This window comes from Rhinopithecus roxellana, chromosome 21 (assembly GCF_007565055.1).
Source record: "Rhinopithecus roxellana isolate Shanxi Qingling chromosome 21, ASM756505v1, whole genome shotgun sequence".
Taxonomy (NCBI): Eukaryota; Metazoa; Chordata; class Mammalia; order Primates; family Cercopithecidae; genus Rhinopithecus; species Rhinopithecus roxellana.
In genome coordinates this window covers 61,820,607-61,843,239 of record NC_044569.1, presented here as the reverse complement: position 1 = coordinate 61,843,239, position 22,633 = coordinate 61,820,607, and the positions used below count along the sequence as shown (strand labels likewise).

Here is a 22,633-nt window from a genome sequence, read left to right as displayed (position 1 = left end):
TGTCTCAAAAAAAAAAAAAAGAAAAAGAAAAAAAAAGAAAGAAAGAAAGAAAGAAAGAAAGAAAAGAAAAAAATATATTGTGGTAAAATATACACAACATATAATCTACCATCTTAACTTTTCTTTTTTTTTTTTTTTTTTTTTTTGAGATGGAGTCTTGCTTTGTCGCCCTAGCTGGAGTGCAATGGCGTGATCTCGGCTCACTGCAACCTCTGCCTCTGAGGTTCGAGTGATTCTCCTGCCTCAGCTTCCTGCCTGCCACCATGCCCGGCTAATTTTTGTATTTTTAGTAGAGACGGGGTTTCACCATGTTGGCCAGGCTGGTCTCGAACTCCTGCCCTCAGATGATTTAGTCAGCTTCCCAAAGTGCTGGGATTACAAGTGTGAGCCACTGCACTTGGCCTTAACCCCCTTTTTTTTTTCTTTTGAGATGGAATCTTGCTCTGTGACCCAGGCTAGAGTGCAGTGGTGCGATCTTGGCTCACTGCAACCTCCACCTCCCAGGTTCAAGCGATTTTCCTGCCTTAACCTCTTAAGTAGCTGGGACTACAGGTGCCCACCATTACGCCTGGCTAATTTTTTGTATTTTCAGTAGAGATGGGGTTTCACCGTATTGACCAGGCTGGTCTCGAACTCCTGACCTTGTTATCTGCCTGCCGTGGCCTTCCAAAGTGCTGGGATTACAGGCGTGAGCCACTGCACCTGACCCAACCATTTTTAATTGTACACTTCAGTGTCTTTCAGGGCATTCACATGGTTGTGCAACCATCACCACCATCCACCTCCAAAACTTCTTCATCTTCTCCAACTGAAGCTCTGCACTCATGAAACAACTCCCAACCCTTGGCAACCATCATCCTACTTTCTGTCTCTGAATTTGCCTACTCTGCATTCCTCATATAAGTGGAATCATACAGCACGTGTCCTTCTGTGACTGGTTTATTTTACTTAGCATAGTGTCTTTAAGGTTTATCCATGTCATAGGATGCACGTGCCAGGATTTCCTTTTTAAGGCCAAATGATAGTTCCTTGTCTCTATGCCACATTTTGTGTATCCAGTTATCAGATGGCATTTGGATTGTTTCTACATCTTTGCTTTTATGAATATCGCTGTTGTGAACATGGGTCTACTGTATAAATATCTGCTCAGATTCCTGCCTTCAATTCTTTTGGGTATATACCCAGAAGTGGGATTTCTAGATCTAATGGTAATTCTATGTTTATTTTTTGAGGAACCATTATGCTATTTTCCATAGTGGCTGCACCATTTTATATTGCCACTGGCAGTGCAAAAGTGTTTCAACTCCTCCACAGCCTCACCAACACTTATTTTCTGTTTTTTGACAACTGAAAGTGAAATAATCCAAGAATAGTGTGAGGCCAGGCGCGGTGGCTCACACCTGTAATCCCAGCACTTTGAGAGGCCAAGGCAGTGGATCACTTGAGGCCAGGAGTTTGAGACCAGACTGCCTAACATGATGAAACCCCATCTCTACTAAAAATATAAAAATTAGCCAGGTGTGGTGGCGGGAGCCTGTAATCCCAGCTACTGGGAAGGCTGAGGCAGGAGAATCACTTGAACCCAGGAGAGGGAGGTTGCAGCGAGCTGAAATTGCACCACCACACTGCAGCCTGGGCTGCAGAGCAAGACTCTGAAGGAGGGAAGGAAGGAAGGAGGGTAGGAAGGAAAGAAAGAAGGAAAGAAAGAAAGACTCCCTGGATCAGGTGGCTGCACAGTCATGGCGGAGGTGACCAAAGCTACATGTCTCTAGTTCGTTCATCTGTCCATGCCAAATGGATCACGGGAAAGGTGTTTGGGACAAAAATGCAAAAGACTGCTAAAGCAAGAGTGACCACGCCTGTTCTGGATCCCTATTTGTTAAAGTATTATAATAAGTGGAAAACCTCCTTTGTTCACGATGGCCTTTGGCAGTGCACAGCTGGGGATATCGTGCTTCTCGGAGCTTTACCTGTCCGGTGAACGAAGCATGTGAAACATGAACTGGCCAAAAACGTTTTCAAAGTTGGAAAAGTCATAGATCCAGTGACAGGAAAGCCTTGTGCAGGAACTACCTACCTGGAGAGTCTGTTGAGTTCGGAAACTACCCAGCTAAGCAAAAATCTGAAAGGACTCAGTATCTCTTCAGCACAGTGAAGGAGGAGTGGAAGAAGGAGCTAAAGGGAAAGACTGACATGTTTATATTATGGAAAAAGAAATTTTTCAAAGCTTCATCGCAAACAACAACAACTACAACAAGAGAAGAATTGTGTCAGAGGTAGAGAAAGTTTTCCAAACTTTCTTTTTTTTTTTTTTTGGAGACAGAGTCTCGCTCTGTCGCCCAGGCTGGAGTGCAGTGGCCGGATCTCAGCTCACTGCAAGCTCCGCCTCCCGGGTTTACGCCATTCTCCTGCCTCCGCCTCCCAAGTAGCTGGGACTACAGGCGCCCACCACCTCGCCCGGCTAGTTTTTTGTTGTTTTTTTTTTAGTAGAGACGGGGTTTCACCGTGTTAGCCAGGATGGTCTCGATCTCCTGACCTTGTGATCCGCCCGTCTCGGCCTCCCAAAGTGCTGGGATTACAGGCTTGAGCCACCGCGCCCGGCCAGTTTTCCAAACTTTCTTAAATTTACTTACTTGGTCATTAAAACCCACACATTGAGTACTTATTGTGTGATGATGAGAGGTGACAACATGCTAGCAGCCCTCGCTCTCAGCACCTCCTCCAAGCAGTGGGATATTTACTGTCAGAGTGGTGAGCACCAACGGACCCCTTTCGCTTGCTATTCTGTCCTATTTTTCCTTAGAATTTCGGGGCAAAATACTGGGCACCCGTCGGCCAGTTAAAAGCGACTAGCTATCCCTGCTCTCTCAAATACCAGAGGAAGCAGAACGGTTCACTGTTCTGGACCTCAAGGATGCCTTTTTCTGTATTCCCCTGAACTCTGATTCCCAGTTTCTCTTTGCCTTTGAGGATCCCACAGACCACACGTCCCAAATTAGGTGGACAGTCTTGCTCCAAGGGTTTCGGGATAGCCCTCATCTGTTTGGTCAGGCACTGGCCCAAGATCTAGGCCACTTCTCAAGTCCAGGCACTCTGGTCCTTCAGTATGTGGATGACTTACTTTTGGCTACCAGTTCAGAAGCCTCATGCCAGCCAGCTACTCTAGATCTCTTGAACTTTCTAGCTAATCAAGGGTACAAGGTGTCTAGGTCGAAGGCCCAGCTTTGCCTACAGCAGGTCAAATATCTAGGCCTAATCTTAGCCGGAGGGACCAGGGCCCTCAGCAAGGAATGAATACAGCCTATACTGGTTTATCCTTGCCCTAAGACATTAAAACAGTTGCAGGGGTTCCTTGGAATTTTGCCAACTGTGGATCCCTGGCGAGATAGCCAGGCCCCTCTATACTCTAATCAAGGAAACCCAGCGGGCAAATATTCATTTGGTAGAATGGGAACCAGAGGCAGAAACAGCCTTCAAAACCTTAAAGCTCCAGCCTTAAACCTTCCCATAGTACAAGCTCCAGCCTTAAACCTTCCCATAGGACAAAACTTCTCTTTATATGTCACAGAGAGAGCAGGGATAGCTCTTAGAGTCCTTACTCAGACTCGTGGGAGAACCCCACAACTAGTGGCATACCTAAGGAAACTGATGTAGTAGCAAAAGGCTGGCCTCACTGTTTAAGGGTAGTTGCAGCACTAGCCGTCTTAGTGTCAGAGGCTATCAAGATAACACAAGGAAAGGATCTCACTGTCTAGCTACTTATGATGTAAATGGCATACTGGGTGCCAAAGGAAGTTTATGGCTATTAGATAACCACCTACTTAGATACCAGGTGCTACTCCTTGAGGGACCAGTGCTTCAAATACACACGTGCGTGGCCCTCAACCCTGCTACTTTTCTCCCAGAGGATGGGGAACCAATCAAGCATGACTGCCAACAAATTGTAGTCCATACTTATGCCGCCCGAGATGGTCTCTTAGAATTCCCCTTAGCTAATCCTGACTTTAACCTATATACCAGTGGAAGCTCATTTGTGGAGAATGGGATACGAAGGGCAGGTTATGCCATAGTTAGTGATGTAACTGTACTTGAAAATAAGCCTTTTCCCCCAGTACCAGTGCCCAGTTAGCAGAACTAGTGGCACTTACCTGAGCCTTAGAACTGGGAAAGGGAAAAAGAATAAATGTGTATACAGATAGCAAGTATGCTTGTCTAATCCTACATGCCCATGCTGCAGTATGGAAAGAAAGGGAGTTCCTAACCTCTGGGAATCCCCATTAAATACCACAAGGAAATCATGGAGTTACTGCATGCAGTGCAAAAACTGAAGAAGGTGGCAGTCTTACACTGCCAAAGCCATCAAAAAGGGGAAGGAGAAGGGAGAACAGCAGCATAAGCAGCTGGCAGTGGTAGCAGAAAGGAAAGAGAGAAAGAGAAGGGGGGGGAAGAGACAGAGAGAAAAAGAGGGTGTCAGAGAGAAAGAGAGAAAGAGACAATGAAGAAGTCAAAAAAGAGAGGTAGAAATAGTGAAGAAAAAACGGTGTACCCTATTCCTTTAAAAGCCCCCAGAGTAAATTTCTAAATGACTACCCAGCCAAGGCATATTCTTCTTACATGGAACATCGGCCTATATCTGCCTCCCCACTAACTGGACAGGCACCTGCACCTTATTCTGTCGAAGTCCCAACATTAACATTGTCCCAGGAAATCAGACCTTATCAATACCCCTCAAAGCTCAAGTCTGTCAATGCAAAGCCATACAACTAATACCACTACTTACAGGGTTAGGAATGGCTACTGCTACAGGAATCAGAATAGCTGGTTTATCTACTTCATATTCCTACTACCACACGCTCTCAAAGGATTTCTCAGACAGTTTGCACTCCAACCAAGCCTTCATTTTATTTTATTTTATTGTTTTTTGAGACAGAGTCTCACTCTGTCACTCAGGCTGGAGGGCGGTGGTGCAATCACAGCTCACTGCAACCTCTGCCTCCTGGGTTCAAGCGATTCTCCTGCCTCAGCCTCCTGGAGTAGCTGGGACTACAGGTGCGCACCACCATGCCTGGCTAATTTTTGTATTTTTAGTAGAGACGGGGTTTCACCATGCTGGTCAGGCTGCTCTCCAGCGCCTGACCTCATGATCCACCCACCTCGGCCTCCCAAGGTGTTGGGATTATAGGCGTGAGCCACCGCGCCCAGCCAACTCCATCTTAAATAAAAAAATAAAAAGTATCTTCCTTATTACCTTGGTGAACAAAGAGGAGGATATAGTATAGCCACATTTCCTTGTCAGAAGCTTCATGAAGATGAGAAGAGGTTGCAGGAGGTTCAGGTTAAGTGCCAGAACATGCATTACTCTTGGGCTGGATCTTGTGGAAGCCACTAGCTGCTCTTTCCCTTAAAAGAAACCATGTTCAGTTTGGTGAAGGCGGAGGAGCAAGGCGACGGCGGAGGAGCAAGGCGACGGCGGAGGAGCAAGGCGACGGCGGAGGAGCAAGGCGACGGCGGAGGAGCAAGGCGACGGCGGAGGAGCAAGGCGACGGCGGAGGAGCAAGGCGAAGGTGGAGATGGGCTGGCCACAGAGGGGTTTCCTCAGGCATCTCTGGGGCTGCAGGCTCTGTTCCCAGCTGGCAGGGCCTTAGGGACAGGCCCTTTCCCTCTGCTGGATCTAGGACAGGTAGAAGCAGAAGCTACTCAAGTATCTCATCCACCCAGGCATTATCCTAGAGTGATTATGTTTATGAAATGTTAATCCTGAGACTTTGTTAATCGTGATATTACTGTACTGAATTCATCTTTGGCTTTCTACCAGGAATTAAAATCACTATGTGGGAGGATAATTTTTAGTCATTCCCCACCCCCCCATCTTTGTATATTGGAGAGATTTGGAGAGATTGGCCAACTTGGAATATCCAGGTACGGCAGTACCAATCTCCTTCTTGCTGGTGTGTAGAGGGTTTGGAGTGATAGCTTCTTTCTGGTGCCTTTGAACTAGGGTGCTAGTGACTAAGTGAGTGGACCTCCTAGCAGCTCTCCTACATGATGGGAATGGTAGGAAGGTGGTAGCAACTGCCAGTCAGAGACAATTAAGCTGCAGTTGGCTTGCATGGGGCAGGACTAGGAGTTTCCTGACAGCGATGGTGGCCTATTCTGAGTCATCCAAATACCTCTTTTTTTTTTTTTTTTTTTTTTTTTTTAAGACTGAGTCTCACTCTGTTGCCCAGGCTGGAGTGCAGTGGCACAATCTTTGCTCACCGCAAGCTCCGCTTCCCGGGTTCACACCATTCTCCTGCCTCAGCCTCCCGAGTAGAGTAGCAGGGACTACAGGCTCCCGCCACCATGCCCGGCTAATTTTTTTTTGTATTTTTAGTAGAGATGGGGTTTCATTATGTTAGTCAGGATGGTCTCCATCTCCTGACCTCGTGATCCGCCTGCCTCGGCCTCCCAAAGTGCTGGGATTACAGGCGTGAGCCACCATGCCTGGCCCTTCCTGGTTTCTTTCATAATCATTTGCCATGAGTTACCAGATTATCTGTCAGGGATTAAAGGATCACAAGGTGATTTTTGAAAAATTTTCAGTGAATATTTACTTAGTTGCTACCAGTGGAGCTACCACCTTAGATTGAAATTTTGCCTAGGGAAGGTCCCTGGAGTCATAAATATCTTGCCTAGAGGTTGATAGATTTACTGCAGTAATTTACCCCAGTTAAAATTGAGTCTTTAAAGGAAAGCTAGACTTTAGGACCTAGGGTGGTAGATGAAGACTTCTGTCTTGGAAAACAGAGAAAGAAAGGGAAGCAAGCCATGGTGGGATCTATGGATTTCTTTTTTTTTTTTTTTTTTGAGATGGAGTCTCGCTCTGTTGCCCAGGCTGGAGTGCAGTGGCGCCATCTCAGCTCACTGCAACCTCCACCTCCCAGGTTCAAGTGATTCTCCTGCCTCAGTCTCCCAAGTAGCTGGGACTACAGGGGCGCGCCACCACGCCCGGCTAATTTTTGTATTTTTAGTAGAGATGGGGTTTCACCATGTTGGCCAGGATGGTCTTAATCTCTTGACCTCATGATTCTCCTGCCTCAGCCTCCCAAAGTCCTGGGATTACAGGTGTGAGCCACTGCGACCAGCCTATGGATTTCTTTAAAAAGTTTTCCAGAAAAATGATTTATACACAGACGTAAGACATAAATATTTCTCTACTTGCAAACAGTTGCCTGAGAAGTGACTTCTAGTGATTATAGGAGATATTGCTAAGTGGAAAAAGCAAAGTGCAAAAGAACATATATATTCTACTTTCATAAAAGAAAAAAGGAAACATATGGAAAAATATAACCATCTTCTTTTTTTTTTTTTTTTTTTTTTTTTTTTTTTTTTTTTTTTTTTTTTTTGAGACGGAGTTTTGCTCTTGTTGCCAAGGCTGCAGTGCAATGGCACAATCTTGGCTCACCACAACCTCTGCCTCCTGAGTTCAAGCAATTCTCCTGCCTCAGCCTCCCAAGGAGCTAGGATTACAGGCATGCGCCGCCATGCCCGGCTAATTTTGTATTTTTATTTTTTTAGTAGAGACAGAGTTTCTCCATGTTGGTCAGGCTGGTCTCAAACTCTTGACCTTAGGTGATCTACCCACCTCAGCCTCCCAAAGTGCTGGGATTACAGGAGTGAGCCACCACGCCTGGCCTATCTTCTTATCTTTATAAAACACACAGAAAGGATAAACAGAAAGCAGTAAAGTCGGTTACCAACAAAGGGTGGGTGGGAACAAGGAGAAGGGATGATGTGAGGAAGGTTACTTTTCTAAGACACCCTTTTGCATAGTGTTGGCTTGGGGGAGCCTATGTCCTACATATTCAAAAATAAATTTAAATCAAGGATGGGGCCAGACTCGGTGGCTCATGCTTATAATCTCAGCACTTCGGGAGACTGAGGTGGGAGGATCGTTTGAGCTGAGGACCAAATGCTCCTCCCACTCAAGACCAACCTGAGCTACATAGTGAGACCCCCATCCCTATTTTTTAAAGTTATATTTAAATATCAGTATATATCTATATAATAGGGATAGGGGAAACCCTAAAACTGAGAGCAACTTGAAATGAAGAAACCCAATTGTATTTCAAATGAATTCCATAACCACAGTGAGGAGGGGAAAAACAGAAATAATCCAGGGAGCTATGAACACAGTATTCTATGATATATGCTCCCTCTTGTCTAAAGTTGGGTGATGAGGGACACTTGCAAAGAAATTTTAAACTCTTACAGTATACTTTATGTAGTGATACTGGCAAAGCAACTCTGAAACAGTTTTAGATGCATTTTAGCACTGAGCAAATGAGTAATTGTTTTGGAGAGCCAGGGTTCTCACTAAGAAAGAAGGAACATATAGATACGAAATGGGAGATGGGGGAAAAGAACACTGTGGGAATCAATTGGAATTGGAGGAATAGGTATGAACTGATTTCTGAAATACATGCATGTATAAGTATTCCCATGTAGCATGTGTGTGTGCATAAGTGTATATGTATGTGTGTGTGTGTATATTTTTTACTTAGCTCTGTCCACCAAAGGACCAAGAAGCAAAGCCACCCCACTAGTGACAAGCACATCAAGTGCCAAGATCTTGGTCTCTATTATCATTTCCCATTCAAAGGAACCAGGGCTACCAGAAGAAATGGCTGATTAAAGGCTGGGGCAGGAGAGGTACAACTTGAGCCTGGAACATCTTGTTATTGTCACACGGTATGGACATGCTGAAAGAATAACGGGAGCCTGTCACAAGGACACATGTGCTAGCTTGAAAGTGCTTTTATTGGCCAAACCAGGGACCATGTGGACACCAAAATAATTATGGACAGTAAGGAATTACATGCCATTGGAAAAAAAATAGGAATTTACACATCCATATTGATTACTAACTAGTAAGTGGAAAGTAGGGAGGCTATGCTTACAGCGGCATGCCCAGGCTGACTAGTATGCGTGGAGGGAATGGGTGCTGTGAAATCGTCCTTTCATGGCCATTGTAGTAGAGACTGGATCAGGGGAGTACCATCCATGAATGTCACATTTAGGAGGAAATTGTGATAAGGAACGGGACATTTGCGATGTCTTAAAAGTGTCTCCCCACAAATTACAAGTTCAAAAAATATATACGGTGGAGAAATCAAACAACATGTTAACCACATGACCAAAGTATAAAATCAAAATGCAATCACCGACAAGGGGCGGAGACCTCATGTGCCTCCAGATGTCACATCTGAAAGGACACAGCATCACCTGTGTGATGTTCCAGCAAGAACAGAGACCTTGAATTCAGTCCCAAGGAAATGACCGAGAAAGCCCAAAGGTGGGAGGTTCTGTTTAAAAAGAGAGAGGGAGAGAGAAGGAATACCCTAATCTTTTAATGTCAGTGTTGTAAATGGCAAATACAGGTTGTGGAGGCCGGGCGCAGTGGCTCACGCCTGTAATCTCAGTATTTTGGGAGGCCTGTGAGGAAAAGAAAGAGAGATCAGACTGTTACTGTGTCTATATAGAAAGAAGTAGACATAAGAGACTCCATTTTGTTCTGTATTTGAGATGCTGTTAATCTGTGACCCTACCCCCAACCCCAAGGTGGGACGTGCTAGCGGCAATGCTGCTCTTTATGCACTAAAAAGGTTTATGGAGATGTTTACATGTGGATATCAAAACACAGCACTTTTCCTTAAACTTATGTCACAGAGATCTTTATTCATATGTCTTTCTGCTGACCTTCTCGCTACTATGATCCTATTATCCTGCCACTTCCCTTTTCTAAGATGGTAAAGATAATGATCAATAAATACTGAGGGAACTCAGAGACCGGTGCCGGCGCATGTCCTCTGTGTGCTGAGTGCCGGTCCCTTGGGCCCACTTCTTCTTTCTCTATACTTTGTCTCTGTGTCTCATTTCTTTTTCAAGTCTCTCGTTCCACCTAACGAGAAATGCCCACAGGTGTAGAGGGGCAGGCCACCCCTTCAGAGGCCAAGGTGGGCAGATCGCCTGTGGTCAGGAGTTAGAGACCAGCCTGGCCAACATGGTAAAACCCTGTCTCTACTAAAAATATAGAAATTAGTTGGGCATGGTGGCAGGCACCTGTAATCCCAGCTACTTGGGAGGCTGAGGCACAAGAATAGCTTGAACCTGGGAGGTGGAGGTTGCAGTGAGCCAAGATGATGCCACTGCACTCCAGCCTGGGAGATAGAGCTAAACTCAGTCTCACATATATATATATATGTTGTGGAAATGTTTCAGATTAAAGGCCATGGCTACTTAAAGTTACACCTGATTCTAGACTGGATCCGGGCTAGAGGAAAAATAATACTATAATTGATATCATTGGGTCAATGACAAAATCAGACTATTAGATAACTGTGAATGTTATTGTTAATGTTAAATTGTCTAAAGTTGATAATTCTATGGTGGTTATGTAAGAGAATGTGAGAGACTACCCCTGAAGTATTTAGGGGTAAAGGGGTATGATGAACCACGTAACTTAAGCTCAAATGGTTCAGCAGGGAGCCTGGTGTCTGGGTGCACGCAAGCCCTCCTCATCTGTCTGTCCCTGGCAGTGCTGCGCTGTTAATTATCTTATGGCTAGGGACTGGATTGAATTGGAATCACACTGCTGTGACTCTGTAGAGAACAGGAGAGAATATGGGATTCTCTGTTTTCAAGACCTGGAAACAATTAGAATATTGATCACCTCTAACTGCTTTTTAAACAGTTAAAAGTTAAAAGCTACCTTTGGGAGTTTGCCTATGTAAACTTAAGTGAGGCCAGGCAGCTGACCAGAAAGGGAGACCAGCCTGGGTTTCACCGATAATGACTACATCAGTCAGCCAACACACAAATAATCAAGAATCAAATTAATTAAGCAGATATCATTAATTAAATTAATTAAGCAAATAATTAAGCAAATAAACATTAATTAAATTAATTAAGCAGATATGTGCTGCTGAAGCAAGCACATATCAAGGATTTTTTTTTTATCTTGGTAGAGAAAAAATTAAAAGATTCAGCATCTGTTATAATCTTTCCCTTCCCAAATGTTGATGTTGTTATATAATGCATGAATTTTACCATTTATGTAGGATGCCAGCATTAGAACCATTTAATAAGGCAATTCTGATGGGAGTGTAAAATGAATATGTGAATACGCTCAGCTCTGGGTTCTCCAATGCACAATCATACATTGTTGGTAAACAACCTGAGACTATTTTAGGCTGGCCGGTGTAATGTGTCTCTTACTGGCAAGATATACACTGGATATTGTGGCAGAGGTGTCAGATATAAAGACAATTTCTATTTCTCAAAAAAACAAACACCATAAACAAAAACACTTTATCATTCTGAAAAATCCCACATTTACTCACTATGCAAAGACACCAACTCTAAGATGTTTTGTTCATATTATATTCGAAATTCTAGAGTTTGGGGTTTGTGACATGTTTCAGGAGATCTGAAAAAGGCAGTAATGGATACACCCCAGGCTGCTTTGCTCTGAGCAGCTGGTAGAGTAAAATATTTAATGTCTCTCTCACTACTAGGGTGACATTTTCCTGTGGCCTGAGCACAGTAGGTTACGAGTTAGGTATTTCCCTTGCTATTAATGATTCAACACACGAAAGTAAATTTGAGCCCCGGCGTAGGCTGTAGTAACTTCTCAACTGTCCCTGAAGTGTCAATTTGGTGATATGTTTCTTCTCGTAGTATTTAGTTCTCTCACATAAGAATAACAACAGCTAATATTTACTGAGACTTCCTTTGGGTCAAGCTCTATTCCAGAGCTTTCCATATATTGAATCATTTTATCCTCACAGCAGCTGTAAAAGGCAGCTGCTATTGTTTTTATTCATTTTACAGATGATAAACTGAGGAACAGCAATATTACTTCATAATTTTTTTTTTTTTTTTTTTTTTTTTTTTTGGAGACAGAGTCTCACTCTGTCACCCAGGCTGGAGTGCAGTGGTGCGATCTTGGCCTACTGCAACCTCCCCCTCCAGGGTTCAAGCAATTCTCCTGCCTCAGCCTCCTGAGTAGCTGGGATTACAGGCATGTGCCACCATGCCTGGCTAAGTTTTGCATTTTTAGTGGAGACAGGGTTTTACCATGTTGGCCAGGCTGGTCTCAAACTCTTGACTTCAAGTGATCCACCTGCCTCAGGCTCCTGAAGTGCTAGGATTACAGGCGTGAGCCACTGTGCCAGCCTGAAACTGATTCTTAAAAGAAAAAAACTGTAATGCACAAAAAAAACAGATAAATGCTAAATATTCCTGTTTAACCAAAGAGCAAATATGCCTCCTCAAGTCCAATGCAAATGGAGTGGCCCCAACTCATAAAACATGGTTTTCTATAACATTTTCATTTTATTAAATATTCAAGTGTATCTCTCTTTTTTTTTTTTTTTTTTTGAGACAGAATCTTGTTCTGTCTGTAGCCCAGGGTGGTGTGTAGTGGTATGATCTTGGCTCACTGAAACCTCCGCCTCCCAGGTTCAAGCAATTCTTCTACCTCACCCTCCCGAGTAGCTGGGACTACAGGAGTGCACCACCACAACCAGCCAATTTTTGTATTTTTAGTAGAGATAGGGTTTCACCATGTTGACCAAGCTGGTCATGAACTCCTGACCTTAGGTGATCCACCTGCTTCGGCCTCCCAAAGCACTGGGATTACAGGCATGAGCCACTGTGCCCGGCCTATATTTCATTTTTTAAAAATAATCTCCTGCTAACTGTCTATGAAAAAATTATTTAATATCTGAGTTTTCAAGATGGAGCCAATAGCTGCACAAAGCATGTGTTCCCTTCAGAGCCCGTGTTAGTGATTAGTACGCATGTGCCTTACACAATGGTGACCTAATGTTAATACACTGGTTTATTTGAAGGAGAGTTTTTGTTGTTGTCGTTGTTGGCATTGTTTTGATTTAGAAAGATTTCAAACGTATGTAGAAATAGGAAAATGAACCTCCTTGTTCATGGCAAAGGCCAATGTTGTTTTTATCTATAGATCTGTCCACTTCCTCTCTCTTCATATTACTTCCAAGCAAGTTCAACCAATGCATCTTTCCATTCAACCTGGTTTTGAAATTTGGTTTGTTTTACTTGTTCATACCATGATCAAGGTGGTTTGCTGAGTGTACTTTGAGGAAAGCAAAAATGTGTATCAAAGTAGTTGTATTACTGGCTATCTCTTCCCTTGTTGACACAAGAGTGATCTTTTTTTGTTGTTGTTTAATCGGGGTTTTTAAAGCACTCCACTTATCTTGAAGTTATTGTCATCTAGAAAATATAGAATGTCTTAAATAATTACAGTTCTGTGAAACCTTACCCTGGGGGCAGGAGACAGTGTGATTGAGGGGAAAGGATGCAGGATTTGGATTCAGATGCTAAGATCTGGTTCTGGTTCCACTACATCTTATCATCTCTGAGAATCTGGATACAGCCTTGAACTCCGAGCTCGATTCTACATTTGGTAGTTCTTTATGAAAGGTCTACTGTGTGTTACATGCTGTTCTGGGCAATGGAGCTACTATAGAGAATAAAATGAAAATTATCTACTTTTCCACGATGTTTTATAGATAAGTATGTTAATGGTATGTGAAAAGCTTTTGCAAGCTGTGAAGTGCAATTATAAAGGTTTTTATTGTTTTCCTACTCTGTTTTTCACTTGAAAACTTCAGTTCCCTGATGTTTCCAGTTTATAATAGTTAATAATAAACTAAGTTTTATTGAAGGAGGAAATACTATGAATTATATCTATGTGTCTTACTGAATTTCTGATGAAATGCATCACTGGAATGCCTCACTAAGTGGATATCTGGGGCCACATACTGTGCCCACTGCTAAGGGCTTTACATGGGATCAAGATTAAGCTTCATGAGGACCCTGTAAGGTAACCATTATCTTCACGTTATAAATGGAGAAGTGGGAGCTTAGTAAGAATATTTTTCCCAAGCTTCTGCAGGTGGTAGGCCTTAGAGCTGGGATTTCATCCCCTGTCTATCTATCCTCAGACAGGAGCCTTTAACCATCTCTTGATTCTGCCCCACTTGAGAAATAAGAGGAATAGACAATGGTCTTGCACCTTTAAATTATCATTATTATTATCATTATTTGAGACAGGGTCTCACTCTGTTGCCCAGGGTGTAGTGGTGCAGTCATGGCTCACTGCAACCTCTGCCTCCTGGGGTCAAACAATCCTCCCACCTAAGCCTCCCAAGTAGCTGGGACCACAGGTGTGCACCACAACTCCCAGCTAATTTTTGTATTTTTTTGTAGAGATGGGGTTTCGCCATATTGCCCAGGCTGGTCTTGAACTCCTGAGTTCAAGCAATCTGCCCACCTCAGCCCTCCAAAGTGTGGGGATTATAGGCATGAGCCACCATGCCTTGCCTGCACCTTTGGATTTTTACTCTGTTAGAAAGAAAAACAACCACAGTATAAGCCATAATGCAAAGAATGGTTCAGGCAATAAGTTGTTAAAGTACAAATGATAAAGGCATTACATTGGGATTTGAGGACCTGGAAAAGGAATGAAGGTGCCTAACTGCCCTTGTGAGTATACTTGTGAGGGGGCAGAAGGTGGCTGGAGCTAGGGTGGGGCCTGCAATGGGCAGGGCCAGAGCAGATAGAGCCTCTCCAAGTTCTAACGCATGTATAAAAATCTAGTAATTTCCATAATGAAGCACAACAGAAATGTCTATCAAATAGATTTTGAAGATAATTTGAAAGCCTTGCAGATCCCCATTTGACCTATGGAAGCCGTTTCTTGAGAGTCCTTGATTCTGATTTCAGAATATGGTGAGTGTAATTGTATTTTGTGTTTGGTCCAGACAGCAAACTAAATTCCCTTTTTTATTTTTATTTTTTATTTTTTTGAGACAGTATCTTGGCTCACTGAAACCTCTGCCTCCTGGGATCAAGTGATACTCCTCCCTCAGCCGCCCAAGTAATTGGGACTACAGCTACACCACCATGCCCTGCTAATTTTTACATTTTTCTGTAGAGCTGTGGTTTCACCATATTGCCCAGCCTGGTCTCCTAAGCTCATGTGATCCTCCTGCTTTGGCCTCCCAAAGTGCTGGGTTACAGGTGTGAGCCACAGGCACAACCCAAAATTCCTTATTGATAGCCTAAATTACTAATGTTTAAACCGTAACATGCGTTGATAATATTTATTTTCTTATTCTATTTTATTTTTTGAGATAGTCTTGCTCTCACACCCAGGCTGAAGTGCAGTGGCACAATCTCTCCTCACTGCAACCTCTGCCTCCTGGGCTCAAGCGATTCTTGTGCCTCGGACTCCCAAGTAACTGGGATTACAGCAGGTGTGCACCACCACGCCCGGCTAAACTTTTTGTATTTTTAGTAGAGACAGGGTTTCACCATGTTGGCCAGCCTGGTCTTGAAGTCCTAGTTTCAAGTGTTCCACCTGCCTTGGCCTCCCAAAGTGCTCAGATTACAGGCATGAGCCACCGTGCCCAAGCCAAACATTGATAATATTTAAATACTCATGTGAAACATGCATAAAGTTAGCTGTCATGGTTAGTGCAACATTGTTTCTGTGCGTGAGGTTTGAGCTTTGGAAAACGAAGACACAAATTCACTGTAGACAGGTCTCTTAAGATGAAGGAGGAAAAGAGTAGGTTGGACTTTGAGGATGGGTGGGGCCATAGCCAGAATGAGCCTAGGAACAGACATGCGAGGCAGGCCTAGCTGAGGAGCACTTGGAGGTGACCTGTTTTGTGGCCCAAACACCAGCTTTTGATCTTGAGTGTAGCCCAGTTTTTCATTGATGAATATTGCAAAAGAGCCTATGTCACAGCACTGAAATATTTGAAAGGATGGCATCATATAAATCCAGAGCACAGTCTATTCAGAGCGCTTTTAAAACATCTTTGAAAATATTTTAATTAGCTCCAGATATCTAATAGTAAAGTTCAAATCCATGTGACATTTAAAGACTTTTCAGTAATTTTCTTTGAGTTGTGCAGTGTGCAGGTACTCCTGATTTATTTCTGACTGCTGATTTAGGGACTATTTAAACCCCTAGTTTATTCTGTCTTTCTTTCTTTCTTTTCTTTCTTTTTTTTTTTTTGAGATGGAGTCTCATTTGTGTTGCCCAGGCTGGAGTGCAATGGCATGATCTTGGCTTACCACAACCTTCACCTCCCAGGTTCAAGGGATTTTCGTACCTCAGCCTCCCAAGTAGCTGGGATTACAGGCTCACGCCACCACGCCCGGCAAATTTTTTGTATTTTTAGTAGACACGGGGATTCACTATGTTGGCCAGGCTGGTCTCAAACTCCTGACCTCAAGTGATCCTCCCAACTTGGCCTCCCAAAGTGCTGAGATTACAGGCGTGAGCCACTGCACCTGGCCCTAAACTCCTAGTTTATCCTTAATGTTCTTCTCTCTATTCTTATACTAATTCCATTTTTTCCCTTTCTTTTTGAAAAGAGCTCTGGGAAGTTAGGAGGATCAATGTGTTAAAATATCAAGTTCAGACCAGTTAGATTTGCTAGTGTTGGGAATTTATCACCGGCATTGATTTATTGATGGACAGCCGAGGGTTTGCTCACAAGAGTGGAGGTGGGGTGGGAAGGAGATGAGTTGCTGGAAGGGAGAGAATCCTCTAGACAATTCAGCCAGAGCTTGCTTTCTCCCCAGACCTATAGGGGACAATGACAGTGAGCTCTGTTTCCTAAATAATGGATCAATCTTCCTGACTCAACTCGGAGTTCTTTAGGGAGTCTTCACCTAAATCAGGTTAATTTGGGGGTAAGTTTTCAGGTTAGTAACATGTTGAATATATAAGAGCTTATAATAGCATTAATTGAGTAAGATAAAAGTTATAAATAGTAATTTGATAACAATAAAGTTAGAGAGGATTGTTTTCTTTATCACTGGAGTCCAGTTGCGTTCAAGAAAGTCATTTTTTCTTTATAAAAGATGCAGGTTGATTGACGTCTAGGTCTATGGAGAAGGGGGAATGTAGAAAAGCAAAAAATATGCAAACATTTTGGTTGGCTTTACATTGTATTTTGTGTCAGAATCATATGTATATATATTTTCTGTACTACTTGCCTTTGTGGGGCAGGGACTGGAGATGGGGTGAGCATTACTCAATCAAACCCAAGCCCTCATCACCATGTGCTACTGCACCCATGAAAGTACACAGAGATTTTAAAGGGGAAGCAAACATTGGTTGAGAGGAGAAAATATCACAGCAGAAAACGGTCTAGAATACATTAGCATTTTTCCTGGGGTCATGCGTTTTTTAAGAGGTGGAGCAGAAAGCGTCTTTAATGGGCACTTCTTTAAAACTCCAAAACATTTCAAAGATGTTTTAATACACGTTGGATACTTTTACAGGTGTACCTTTTCTCTTAAATGCAAATCAAAATAGATGTTTGCACAAGGCCTGCATGAGTCATCCCTAGTTCGGCAGCCTGGCCTTATTTGCATTAAACACCAGTTGCAGTTCCTTCTGGTTATTCTTTGCAAATAACTCTTAAACCTGGGTAAGCTGCAAAATTAAATTAAATCAAACTTTAAAACAGCATGCTTTACCTTTGGGTAATTAGAAGAGAGAAAAGAAAACATGGTCATTTAGGTCTTATTTATATAACTTGTTATGAAAGGTAACCACAGTTTTTCCTTTTGTGCACATAGTGGTTGGCAAAGGTGGATTCAGAATTTAAAGACATCAAGTAACAAATTTGCAGTACGTGACAGTGAAGTCCTCTGTTTGTTGGAATTAAGGAATTTGAAAAGCCCTCTGCAATGTTAAAGCTACACGTTAAAGCCATATATTAGTTAGCTGGGGCTGCTGTAACAAGCAGCTTAAAGAACAGAAGTTTATTGTGTCACGAATCTGGAAGCCAGAAGTTCAAGATCAAGGTTTTGAAGGGCCACCTTCCCTGTGAGGGTGCTGGGGAAGGATCTGTTTCAGGATTCTCTCCTAGTTTCTGGAAGTTCATGTCTCCAAGGGATTTTATTCCAGTTACCTCTTGTATGTCCTTGGGCAAAGAATTTAACCTCTCAGTTAGGTTTCTTTATCTGTAGAATGGGGATAATAATTCAATCCTCAACTAACAAACTAAGCTAATGCGAATACATAGTGCAGAGCCTGATGCGTAGAACACATAGTTCACTCTCTGTAAACGCACGCCACCATCATCCTAGGATAACTTCCTGGGAAGTTTCAGAAGCCTTATATCAGAAGTCTTACCATGGGACCTTAAACTGATCAGATTTGTAGGAGAAGCTTGGACACACTCCTTTTATTTGACCTGTTCAAACTCTGAAAGCCAGAACAGATAGAATTGCTGACTGTTGGTAGGAAGCTCTGTAGATATTTCAAGCCAAATGCAAATATTTCCAAGGGACCTATAAAATATTAGCCATATGTTTGCAGTAGAATCCTGGTCAAAAACTTAGGATGTGAACTCTGCTGCCTTGGAAGAGTTTGTAATCTAAGTTGAGAACTCTAACCTGACTTGAAATACAGCACAAGAGACAGTGATTAAATATCTCAGACCCAGAATTTGTAAAGGTGTTAACCTTCAGATGGAATGAGAGGTAAGACTCTGTCGACCAGTCTTAGATGTTCAGGAAACCATGGTAGTATCTAGAAAAGATAGCAAGTGCCTTAATCATACTTAATATGCCGATCACCTTAGTGTCTGTTTAAGCTTTGGAACGTGTTTACATATAAATATTTGGAAATTTGAGATATTTACATATGAAAAGGTGCCATATGGGAATTTTAAGAGCATCTGTTAGCATTTTCAGCTAAGCCACAGCTTTGGATGCAGATCACTAGGGACAGCCACTGATTTTTCTTTCTTTCTTTTTTTTTTTTTTTTTGAGACGGAGTTTCGCTCTTGTCACCCAGACTGGAGTGCAGTGGTGTGATCTCAGCTCACTGCAACCTCCACCTTCTGGGTTCAAGCGATTCTCCTGCATCAGCCTCCCAGGTAGCTAGGATTACAGGTGCCTGCCATGACGCCTGGCTAATTTTTGTATTTTTAGTAGAGATGGGGTTTCACCATGTTTGGCCAGGCTGGTCTTGAACTCCTGACCTGAGGTGATCCACCCATCTCGGCCTCCCAAAGTGCTGGGATTACAGGTGTGAGCCACTGTGCCAGGCCTGGGCCAGTAACTTTTCAAGCTGTCTTTGTCACTGGCCCCTCTCCAGGGCACTCAAGGTCCATTGTCCTTAGTGCTAAGCAATGGTTGGGGATCTTTGCTGAGGATCAGAAAGGGCTCTTGGAGGAAAAGGTGGACCAGACTACATGTCGTGCAGCTCACCATCCTTAAGAGGGAGATGGAATCTTCTGTTTACTAACACACCGGAAAGATATAATACAAGAGACAAAATGTGGCAAGTTTCATCTCTTCTGCCTTGACGTGCAAACCATCCCTTCTGAGCTCACTTCCATGCACCATGCACAGTGGGTTCCATGAACCCACTTCCATACCACCATTTTTGTTTTAGTAATCATTTACAAAGAGACAGAATGATATTAAGAAAGTATCGGTGGCTGGGCATGGTAGTGCCTCACACCTGTAATCCCAGCACTTTGGGAGATCAAGGCAGGTGCAACACTTGAGGTCAGGAGTTTGAGACCAGGCTGGCCAATACAGTTAAACCCTGTCTCTACTAAAAATACAAAAATTAACTGGGTGTGGTGATGTGCACCTGTAATCCCAGCTACTCAGGAGGCTGAGGCAGGAGAGAATTGCCTGAACCAGGGAGGTGGAGGTTATAGTGAGCAGAGATCGCACCACTGCACTCCAGCCTGGGTGACAGAGTGAGACTCTGTCTCAAAAAAAAAAAAAAAGTAAGCATCAGTGGACATAATCCTAATCGCCTGATCCAACTCTTCACCCCATTTGAACAACACTGGGACAAATCATAAGAGATTTGGGGACAAACAGACCTGGTAGAAACCTCAATATGTGACCCTGGAGAAGTAAGTCACCTAACCTCTCTAAGCCCACAAAATTAGGATAAGCCCTTCCTTTTGTGTGTGCTGTAAAAATTGCACAAAATGTACCCAGTATATGAGCAATTGCTCAGCAGTGTTTGGATATAGGGGTGGATAGCTATTATTAATTGCTGATCATTTTGGAAGGAAAAACACACAGAGAATTATGTATCTTTCAGTGCAAATGTTAGCTCTAAAAACAAATGTATTATTTACAAAGCTGCAGTTATAGAACACAATTCTGATTTCTGCCTCACTCCCACTGTTAATACTGTAAAACATTTCCTATGTTTGATCTCATAGTGTCATTACAAATAGCTGTTATTTTTAATAGCTACACTAAAACATAAAAATTTGTAGGTCAGGTGTCATGGCTCATGCATATAATCCCAACACCTTAGGAGGCTGAGGTGGGAGGATGGCCTGAGGCCAGGAATTTGGGATCAGCCTGGGCAATGTAGTGAAACCTCGTCTTTACAAAAATTTTCCCAAAATATTAGCCAGTTGTGGTGTCATGTGCCTGTGGTCCCAGCTACTTGGGGAGACTGAGGTGGGAGGATCGCTGAAGCCCAGGAGGTTGAGGCTGCAGTGAGCCATGATCGCGCCACTGAACTCCAGCCTGGGTGACAGTGCAAGGCCCTACGTCAGAAAAAAAAATTGTAAAACCATGAGATCTTGTTGGACACTCATGTGGTTTCCATTTCTGCTTTTTATAACCAATGATGCCAATCAAAAAATTTGTGGCCAGGTGCGGTGGCTCAGCCCTGTAATCCCAGCATTTTGGGAGGCTGAGACGGGCAGATCACCTGAGGTCAGGAGTTTAAGACCAGCCTTGTCAACATGGAGAAACACTGTCTCTACTATAAATACAAAAACTAGTCAAGCATGGTGGTGCATGCCTATAATCCCAGCTACTTGGGAGGCTGAGGCAGGAGAATTGCTGGAGCCCGGGAGGCGGAGGTTGCAGTGAGCTGAGATCTCCCCACTGCACTACAGCCTGGGTGACAGAGCAAGACTCTGTCTCAAAAAAAAAAAAAAAAAAAAGGTTGAATAAGAGTCCTTTTATTGAAGTATTCCTGTTGGAAAAGGCTCTGTAAATGAGGTGATTGCTTCAAATTTATCTTTAATGTTTTGGGTACATAAAGCGTTGCCATCAGTAATGCATATATTAATTTCAAGGTCAGCAGCAAGGTGGGTGAGGATTCATTCATCTCCACTGCTGACATTGAAAATATTGAATAGTGGCTGGGCATGGTGGCTCACACCTGTAATCCCAGCACTTTGGGAGGCTGAGGCGGGCAGATCACAAGGTCAGGAGATGGAGACCATCCTGGCTAACATGGTGAAACCTTGTCTCTACTAAAAATACAAAAAAATTAGCCGGGTGTGGTGGCTGACGCCTGTAGTCCCAGCTACTTGGGAGGCTGAGGCGGGAGAATGGCATGAACCTGGGAGGCGGAGCTTGCAGTAAGCCGAGATCGTGCCACTGCACTCCAGCCTGGGCAGCAGAGCAAGACTCTTTCTCAAAAAAAAAAAAAAAAGAAAAGAAAAGAAAAGAAAAGGAAAAGAAAATAGTGAATAGCATCAACTGAAGAGGCATAAAATGGTGTCTACGTTTTCATCAACTTGCCGTTCTTTGATTACTAGTAAGAGTAATCTTTTATTGTATCATTTTATGTGTTTATTATTTCTATTTACTTATCTGCCTCTTCTACTGCCTTTTCATTCAAACAAGCCATTCCTAGTGAGTCTGGATAGGGAATATAAGTTGTCTCTCTGTAGATCAAAAGTTTCAAAGTTTATATTTTGTTCCAGAAAGCTATGATGATTCGTATGTCTTTTGGGAGTGCAATCTTCGTATTAATAGCTTGGTGACTCTTCTAACATTAAAATGAATTCAGCTTGACAGACTTATTTTACCCTGGAGGGTTTGCTTCCAGGTAGCTGTCAATTATAAAGCTCCTATGACTTTGTTTTATTTAAACGTGAATATAACTTTAAAGCCTAATTATAGAGACAATAGTAATGGAGTAAAAATGAGACCATTGTCCCTAACAAGTAAGGATGACACTTGAATATAAAAATAACAAGGCTTTTATCCTGGTAACTTTCATTATTTACTATAAAAAGTACATTGTGGATTGAGGCTGAGTCTCCAAAATAAATATCTGGGGAATTACAGCATTCTTATCCTATGGGAACCAGCCCCAGTCTTTTATTTACTTTTTTTCCCCTTCATTTTCTAGACAAAAGAATGGCAGCCCCACCCTGCCTTCATTTTAAGCACATTTTTCTAGCTGCCGCCACCCTAATTCAGGCCTGTATTTCTTTTTTCTATTTTTTTTTTGTGTATATATATATACATTTTTTTGGTACAGAGTCTCACTCTGTCACCCAGGCTAGAGTGCAGTGGCATGATCTTGGCTCACTGCAACCTCCGCCTCCCGGGTTCAAGCGATTCTCCTGCCTCAGCCTCCCAAGTAGCTGGGACTACAGGCGCACACCACCATGCCCAGCTAATTTTTGTTATTTTAAGTACAGATGGGGTTTCACCATGTTGGCCAGGCTGGTCTCAAACTCCTGACCTCAGGCAATCAGCCCGCCTTGGCCTCTCAAAGTGTTAGGATTGC

At 43.0% G+C, this 22,633-nt stretch overlaps 1 protein-coding gene and 1 pseudogene across 3 annotated transcripts in view; both read left to right on the top strand.

Annotated features, from left to right (window-relative positions):
* ATP8B1 (ATPase phospholipid transporting 8B1) overlaps positions 1–22,633 on the top strand; it is a 151,687-nt gene that overhangs the window by 36,868 nt on the left and 92,186 nt on the right. The gene's annotated exons all lie outside the window — the stretch shown is intronic.
* On the top strand, positions 1,748–2,155 carry LOC104671250 (annotated as a pseudogene).